Raw genomic sequence first — 9416 nt, 5'->3', positions numbered from 1 at the left:
TAACCCGTGCAAAGCACGTGCTTTGCACGCGTTGTTTTAAATTATTTTTTTAATATTTCTTATATCTCTTTGTTCATCTTTTTAAATTAAGATTATTTGTATTATAATTTTTTTTATAATTTGATGTTTAGTTTTTCCATCATCTAATCAAAAAAATCGAATAAAACCCTGACGAAAAACCAGTAATGAACATTTTGATGAAAAACAAAAATTCTTGTTTGTTGTTTTTCAAACTCTCACTCCGCTCTCGCTCGCCGCTCGTAACGGCGTCTCGGTTGATTTCCCCTCCTTTAGCTATTCAGATGTTCTGGTTCATATTTTAAGCTAGTAACGGAGTTTCGTTTGATTTCCCTTCTTTTAGCTACTCAGATCTGTCGGTTCATATTTTTTAAGTCATATTATGTTGATGTTTATATGTACTTATATTATTTAAAATATAGATATATAAAATATCACCATTTAAAATTTTATTATATAATTAAATTACCACCCGCCAAAAATTGTTAAAAATTTGATAAAAATAGGAATTTTGCCCATATCAGAGTTTTTGTCATATAGTTATATATTATATTTGTAATTCTATATGAACCAATTAAATATTCTAAAAAGCAGCCAATCAATCGCTAATCGAATGGCTTTTTAATATGATTTGACAAAATTCGGTTAAAACGATGATTAATTGGTCAAAAATTGGATAAATCAGGTAAAATATTAAAATTTAAAAAAAATGTGGGACAACTTTCAAATTTTAAAATATGGTTATATATATAATATTAAATTAATTCTAGATAATGATCCTATTAATCATTTCGATTAATCACCGATTTTCTGATATCCTCTTTTTACAACATTGAATATTAATTTGTTTATTTATTCATTAAATCATAATTATAGATATAATATACATATTTGTATATAATATACATATTTGTATTGGAATTTTGATTATAAACTTATTAATGTATATTAATGAATAGACATTAATGTCTAAAAAATAGGCTAATATTAAAAGTCCATAATAACTTTTATATATATTAATACATGTGTAGTTTAGTTTTCGAATTAAATTACTCGCAGTTGCACTATTAGATATATAATAATAGATAATAGATAATAGATATGTGTATAACTATATTTCGATTTAATTCACCAAGGATCCGATTGATATAATTTGAGCATGTGTACAAATCTTAGATATAACATCTTAGTTTACTAAAAAGTTAAGTATCCTCCGTTTCATCGTATTGGAGACCTAAGCGAGTTCGATTATGTAGCGAATCATTTTGTACAGGTGATGTTTTGCATATTGTCAATATAGTTTTATAGCAAATAGCTCGCAAACATTAAGAAATTTTAGCATATAGATCACCATAAGAATCCTTCCAGGTTTGTGTATACTGAGGGAGTGTGTGGAAGAAACTTTTGGCCTAGAATTTAAACAGAAACTGCCAACAAGCCATTGTGCCTAAGCAAAGACTCCGGAGACGGTTCGCGCCCTCTGAATTCCACAAAAACCTGAAATAAAACCAACTCCTATGATCAAGATTCAGTAACAACACATTTAAAGATTGAAACTGTCTAAAGATTCTGCCCCATCATTTAAATATACGGAAACTTCATCTCATCTTACATCTAGGGGTGCCTTCCCACCTCCAAGAGCAAGTATAGTCTCTCGGAATTTCTTCCCTGTTTCTTTCATAGCCTGTTCAAAACACAAACCCTTGCTATGGTTATATACTTGATTAGTACAATGTATATCAGTGACCTCTGTAGTTCCTGCAAAACACCATAGTTTTTTCTACCAGTACCAAAGAAACTACCATTTAAGGCATGGAGGGATTAGAATAATTAATTCGAGGAAATGAAAATGAATGATCGGGTTCTAGTGCCTAATATGAAGATGCTACCAACATAGGAAAGAACTACGGGATCAATGTATCTAAATTTCTCCCAAGACAAAACGCCCTCTTAGGAATGATGCCCTTGGGAAAAGCTGACCAAGGAAAGTAAGCTTGAATATTCAAGTAATCAAATTATAAACTGTCTTATTTGTTATTTCATACCTTAATGTCGTCTAAACCAGCATCTTCAAATGCAGAGAAAGCATCAGCAGACTGTACCTCAGCCCACTGCCAATATCAGACAGTTTATTTTAGAATATTGAAAGCTTTTATTCGTAGTAGCATTCACTAAAATCACTCCCAGGTCGAGATACTTCTATGGAAACCTTGGTACATATTTTTAGACTTTCAGCTAGACACAAAAGAATTACAGTTCAGAATTTGCTGAGGCAGCAAGTTTACAGCAGATAAGAACCAAACAAAAGCATTTACTAAGACCGACTTTAAATTGTAAAGGACCTAAACTAAACACATAATAATGTACTAGGAATTTGTTTACAGAACAGGACGAGAATACTGACAAATTATAAATAAAAGATATTTATAGAAAAATAAAAGGTGTATTTAAATATTAAAGTTGAGACATAGATAAGTTGTTACTTTAAACCCATGCAATCCGAAAACAAAAGTTAAAGATACACGTGAGAAAGAAAAACGAACATAAATCCTACCTTGTAACTGTAGTATCCAGCTGCATAAGGACCTGTTAATTCATCCATTCCATCAGACCAAAAAGGAAATATTAGTTCTAGGAGGAAGAGGAAATAATTATATTAAGCTGCAAAAAGTTGCAACACTTAAACTAGAAAATAATTGATGATCAAGTAAATTTATTAGGGAGAAAAAACCTGCAAAAATATGGCTAAATCCACAAAGAAACCTATCCTCCTGAAGTGGAGGGATCACTTGTGTTTTCTGGCTAATCCTTTGATCAACATCATATATAGATTCAGACCCCCCCAGGTACATACTTCGTGTGCAGCTCCAGATCAAGACTAGCAGATCTTATCTACAAAGAATTATGCAAGCAACGAAAGATGCAAAAAAATCAGAAGAATTCCACTTCCTTCTTTGTAACTGTTGATTTGTAAGCCATCGGTATATTTTGCTAACAAATATTACAACCCAGATTTTAGCAAGACAGAGAGCACCAAAAGAACATAGATGAATGAAAATAAATAAATACAAGTTTGGAAGCTACACAGAATTGACCACACCACACAAAGGAGTGATAAGAGTAGAAACAATGGAGTTTCAAAATATACTTGATGGGATTGTAACTCACTATATTCAACATGATTCGTTTGTTCTAGACTTGTAAAGATATACAAGGCTAATCACGTAACTGAATATGTGACACCAAGAACTTAGGTGAATAAAAATAATCTTGTGTTATAACTAATGATAAAAATAACAATCCACAGTCTGATTTATGTCACATCTTTCAGTGTTATTTGCCATTAGTTAATCAAACTAATATATCATATGCTGATGGGGATATAAGAAAAAATGTATATTATATATTACATGTTAACTCAAGGCTTTATGTTATGCATAGTGGTGAAGAGAGTTCTTGTGCCATTTACATTCATAAATTAACATCCAAATTGTTGTTCACTTTCATATATTAACTTTGAAAACACCAACCAGAAGCCAAATATGTGTGCTCTTAAATCAAAATAGGAATGGGGATGTTTCACTGACCTGGCGAAGACTATATGAGCCTGCACGGAAAGTCCTAGTTGCAAGAAGCTTTGAATATATATCTTCTGGGAGACTCTCCCCAGTTTCATAATGCTTTGCAATGCTCATCAAGGTATCCCTACAACGATGAATATAAAAAGTAGGAATCTTTCATTATAAGAAAAAAGGAAATTCTGCTAGTTATTGCTGATACTGATACAGATCAAGGTATTCATGTCCAGTAAAAAAGGATTTGGGCATCTGAAGGTGTCAAAGTAGCAATAAATAAAATTATTGTGCGTCTCATAGTCCCCAGAATCTATAACTATTATTTATCTTTCTACTATATAAAACTCCGAGTGCCTGTGACTTCCCCTTAAGATATGAAGGGTTGACACTTGTTTTGAATATTGAAGTTTGTACGATCCCGAAGTTTAACAATAATTGTTTAGGATTTCGACATAATCTAGAACAAACAATACATAACAAAGAAGAAAACTATGTTTACTGTGTGTGCCTTAACATTTGGGGAAAAACAGAACACTTTGTATTAAGACCAAGGAGAACATTAGAAGCAGCTAGAATGATGTCAGAAACTAGAAAGGCAATTAACATCAATTCATCATTTATATCCTAAAGGCATTCAACTGTGAGACTAGAACTCTCTTCCATGAGGTAACTACTGATTTTTACACCAGCTACAAGACCCTCATCTTCTTTAGTTAACAAATGCTGGAGTGCATGACCAAATTCATGGAAGACAGTTTCAACCTGAAAATTAGGCAGTTCGCAGTCAAAATTTACAGAACTGTAAAAAGATTTTAAAAAAAATGTGATATTCACTCTTCGGTTATATTATATCTGCCCAAAAATTATTATTCTTACCTCCTCAAAAGTCATAAGGCTAGGCTTGTCTCCAACTGGAGGCATTTGATTGCACACCATATGTGCAACAGGCAACCTAGCAGGAGCACCATCACGTGACATTACGCGGCTCCGGGCGACAACTTCATCCATCCACGCTCCTCCACGCTTTTCAAATGGACGAGAATATGGATCAAAGTAGAAGTATGCAATAGGACTGCCAGAAGAATCCTTGACACAATAAAATTTGACGTCGTTATTCCACACCTAGAAAACAATAACACAATATCATCAGTATGATACATCGCCTGCTACATGGCTAAAATACAGTGCATCATAAGACCATGATTACCGGGGCTAAACCATCAGCTGCCTCTATGGCAACACCGAAGAGCGTCTTGGCAAGGTTGAAAAGGCCATGCATAACTTTAGGGAATGAGAAGTAGGGACGTAATTGTTCCTGTATAAGTCATGTTAGTAGCACACCAGTACATCCGTGCAAAAGTTTTAAAATTCTAGTTATACAACACAAGAAGAACAACAAAAATTAAACATAAACAGTATTCGAGAAGGGCCACTATTGCCATAGAGTTGAAAAATGTCACATACAAGTTTCATCAGTATGACTGAAATTAAAGAGATTTAGAAGCATTAAATCTTAAAATGAAACCTACATAGAAAGGTTCTAGAAGACTAGAAACTCTGCACAGACATAGAATACGTAGTAAAAGGTTAATATCTGATAATCTTATATCACAAAAGCAAAAGGCGAGGATCCTGGTACTGCATAGACTCTTGATGGCAGCTTATAGCAACACTGCTAACATCTAAAATGTGTATCATCACTATTTGAGCAAGCCCAATGTACCGGATTTCAGAATAAGTAAAACCAAAAATATTTTTCTGGAAATATTACAATAACAAAATTATCTGAAGTCGCCAAACAACGGAATCTGGTCGTCATATATTTCATCAACTGGTTAAAAAGCCTCAATTATATATAAAGTACAACTAGAGTATGCTTCGTCATGCATCTTACACTGGTTAGCAGTGATAGAAACTACGTTTAAAAAGGACAGTAACAAACCTCGTTTATTTCATATTTTGATTCACGCAGCCTCTCACTCCAAAACGTTGTATCCCAATGGGTCAAATCATCTGCTTCTAGAGCACCTTGATCTTTTGAGAATTGTTTGAGTTCTTCCATATCTACCAAGATCAGAGCCAGATCAAAGCAATTACATCTCTTTTATGTTGTTAATATAATCATACAAGTACTATCAAGCGAGTTTGTAGATCTTTCTTAGGCATCTAGCAATGACGATCAGACAGCTTTACAATGTATCTTAAGGTTGCAAAAATTGGAACAAGCAAGCTACAAGGACTTAATGGACTATTTTGACTGCTGAGTAATGTTATTGTATCATAATACCAGACATGTTATAATTTTAATGTTACATCATCTGACGAGTGAGCATCGGCTACAAATGTTGTCTGTAATTTGCAAACTTCAATCAATACAGTCAAAGCAAAAGGGGGAATCAGTAGTCACTAGCTATGCTCCCCTCAGATAAATCTACCATAATTGGCAAAGGTTTTAGCTCTACTTGTGAAGCACTCTACTTGACACATAACTAAAGCTTATGCAGAGTGTAAAAATATGAAACTAGATTACACATAAACTTACTCTTTACTGCTATAGACAACAACTAACCTTATATAGGGGTATTCTCCTGATAGTTATATACTAAACTACCATATAAATGGAAGAGGCTTTGGCTTAAAGTGTAAAACACTTAAATTAAAATGGCGCAGCCTGCATTGTTATACAACATTTATCTCTATTTGGGGGCTTTTCCCTGTAACTACTCATAAACCCTAAACTGTTGAATTGTATGAAAATAACACCTACATGATACCTTTAACAGCTGCATCCCAGGTAGGGGTGGCAATTTCGGGTAATGGGTCGGGTTCGGGTCGGGTTGTCTTACCCGGTCCATTTTTTGGGTCAACCCGAACCCGACTCGAACTCGAAATGGGTCGAAAATTTCAACCTGAACCCGACCTGTTCAGTACCCGATTGACCCGAAAATGACCCGTTTTGACCCGAAATTTTTTAAAAATTAATTATTTTGATTATATTTATTATAATATATTAAAAATATATAAATAATAATTTAATAAGATTATATGTGACAAAAATATTCTTAATATTATATAAATATATCATAAATATATGTAATTTTTAAAATATAAATATATATAATTCCCATATTATCAAGCTCGCCGCTAGAAGCGAGGGTTAACCGAGCAAGATATACTTCCTTGCGCAAATCTCGATTTTTAGCATGTTGTATGACTGACATGTAACTTGGGTCGTCCAATGTTATAACCCATGGACCATCTTCAGCAGTAGCATTTTTATGCCCCTGTTGTATTATACACAGTTGTAGAGTGAGATAGAAAAGCAACTGTACTGTGGGTAACATATGTGACTACAAATTGATGTATTTCGGTACAGAGTACCTTGGACACTGCTGTTTGTGCACCCAAACCTAAAGCAGTAGCCGCCAACCCTTCAATCTCTTTCTTCTCAATTATTAGTTTTTCAAACTTCTTTGTGGCATCCAAAACATGCTCCTCAAATTTTTCACTAAGCTTCACCAGTTCCTGCATTTAAAGACACAAGGAATCGAAATAATCAATAATTAACTTTCAAATTGTCATATTCCTATAGGGTGATTTTTTAATTCCAATCTAAATACAAATCCCTTGTACAGGCTTACTTGTATAGATGTTCCAAAAAGATAATTAACATGTGACTCACCGCACAGTATATATCTTCGCTGAAAGCATAATAAGTTACAAAGCTTACCTGTTCAATTTTGTTGAACTGGTCCCTTTTTTCATCTTCAAGTGAGATGCCATTAAGAACAGCCACCTTTATTTGAGCTGCATATATTGGGAATGCAAGTTGTTGGGAAATATCATTAAGTAATATATCATAAAGGAAGAAGGAACTAGTGTAGTCCATGTTCTGAAGAATGTGTGTGGTATAAACTCTTGGAGATAAGCATTAAATATCATAAAATTCTTCGAGATATGCATCATTCTCCTCATTGATAAAGTTTCAAGAAGGCAGAAATTCACCAGAGTTACAGAACAAGAAAGTCCCTAAACTGAATAAATGACAAAGTGAGCTCGGATAATTCAATGACACTATCTAAAGTAGATGCTAAATATAAAATTTGAAAAAAAAAATTGAATCTTTATGTGGCTAAAGAACAATCTCAAGGGAGTGAGTTTAAGAAAGAAAAGGTGACTTTGGATGGATGTTTACAACTGACAATCATAGAATTTATGGACCTAAACATGTTTGGACATATAGCTCCATATGAAAGTGCTAAAAGAATGTGGGAAATGACTTACATTCCACTATACGCTTACGAGCTTCACTTAGTGTGTCCCAACTGGTAGATTCTTTGATAGCCTTAAAAGCATTGTAGATTGGTAAACTTTGTCCTAACTTGAGCTCAAACTTGACTTTTTCAGACTGAAAAAAGAAAAAATAATACAATATCGTAAAAACCAATAACATGAGTCAAGTTATTTGGGATTAGTATCAACAAATAAGATTTTACCAAACACTATCAAAAAACCTTACAAATACACCAACAGCCGAATGTAAAATGAGTAATGTCATAAGATATCCCAATTTTAAGATATTCAAAGGCAACGAAAACTCGAAAGATACAAAAAACAATTAAAGAGCCCAATCATACCTGAATCTCTTCAATGGCAGTACGGAGTTGAGGATTATCTTTGACGGCCTTGAGATGATTAACAGCTCCCCAAATCACTTCCAACCGATCAACTAGCTTCTCCAATGACTCCACCAGCTTCGGCCATGACGGTTCCACACTGCTCTCCAATTCAGCCAATTCATTTTCCTAATCAGACAGTATTAAAACCCTCTTCTGTTATATATACACTCCAAAATCCACCTGTATGGAATTTTCTGTGGTGTGTCCATTGGTCTTTGTATCGTTAATAATGATGGACGCATGCACAAAAATACGTATCAATAAAAATAAGCTTAATGTTAGTGTTTAGAGTGTCTATGAACACACCACAAATACTTACATATATAATAATCACGGACTTATGCACAAAAATAAGTATCACTAAAAATAAGCCTAATGTTTTTTTTTTTTTGAGTAAAAAAATAAGCCTAATGTTAGTGCTTAGAGTGGGTTCATGGATACGTAAAAATATAGGGTTAATTATCAACTAGGTCACTTATTACATCAGAAAATATCAAGTGGATCACTCGAAAATTTTTGGTCTCATTTGAATCACTAAATTCATAAAAAATATCAAATAGATACCTCTAATATCTTTTCGAGAAGTAAACTTTATTTTTCATTGAGTTTCATACATTTTTCTTGGCTGTTATTATAATCAAATGAAAGGTTATGAATTCTAATATTTATGATAATATCTTGAGATTTTAAGAAATTTATTTACTATTTATTTTTAATTTTACAATTATTTTGTTTGATTTATATCAAATAAATAATAAATAAATTTCTTAAAATCTAAATATATTATCATAAATACTGAAATTCATATCCTTTAATTTGATTGTACTAACAGCCAAGAAAAATGTGTGGAACTCAATGAAAAATAAATTTTACTTCTCGAAAAGATATTAAAGGTATCTATTTGATATTTTTTATGACTTTAGTGATTCAAATGAGACCAAAAATTTTCGAGTGATCCACTTGATATTTTCTATTGTAATAAGTGACCTAGTTGATAATTAACCCTAAAAATATATAATAAAATACTGACGAGTTTGTTGAGCAAGGCAGCAACACCGGGACGGACGTGATGGGCTTGCATGGAATCGAAGGGCGGGAAATAGAAGTCCTTCAAGAGAGGGTTGTCTCCGTCGATACCTGACAT

The 9416-nt window shown here is 33.1% G+C and overlaps 1 pseudogene; it reads right to left on the bottom strand.

Annotated features, from left to right (window-relative positions):
* Nucleotides 1–1339: 1339 nt before the first annotated feature.
* On the bottom strand, nucleotides 1340–9416 carry LOC108226130 (organellar oligopeptidase A, chloroplastic/mitochondrial-like; annotated as a pseudogene).

The sequence above is a fragment of the Daucus carota genome, chromosome 6 (genome assembly GCF_001625215.2).
Source record: "Daucus carota subsp. sativus chromosome 6, DH1 v3.0, whole genome shotgun sequence".
Taxonomy (NCBI): domain Eukaryota; kingdom Viridiplantae; phylum Streptophyta; class Magnoliopsida; order Apiales; family Apiaceae; genus Daucus; species Daucus carota.
Note: the sequence above shows the minus strand (reverse complement) of the source record. Positions and strands in the feature narration are given on the sequence as shown.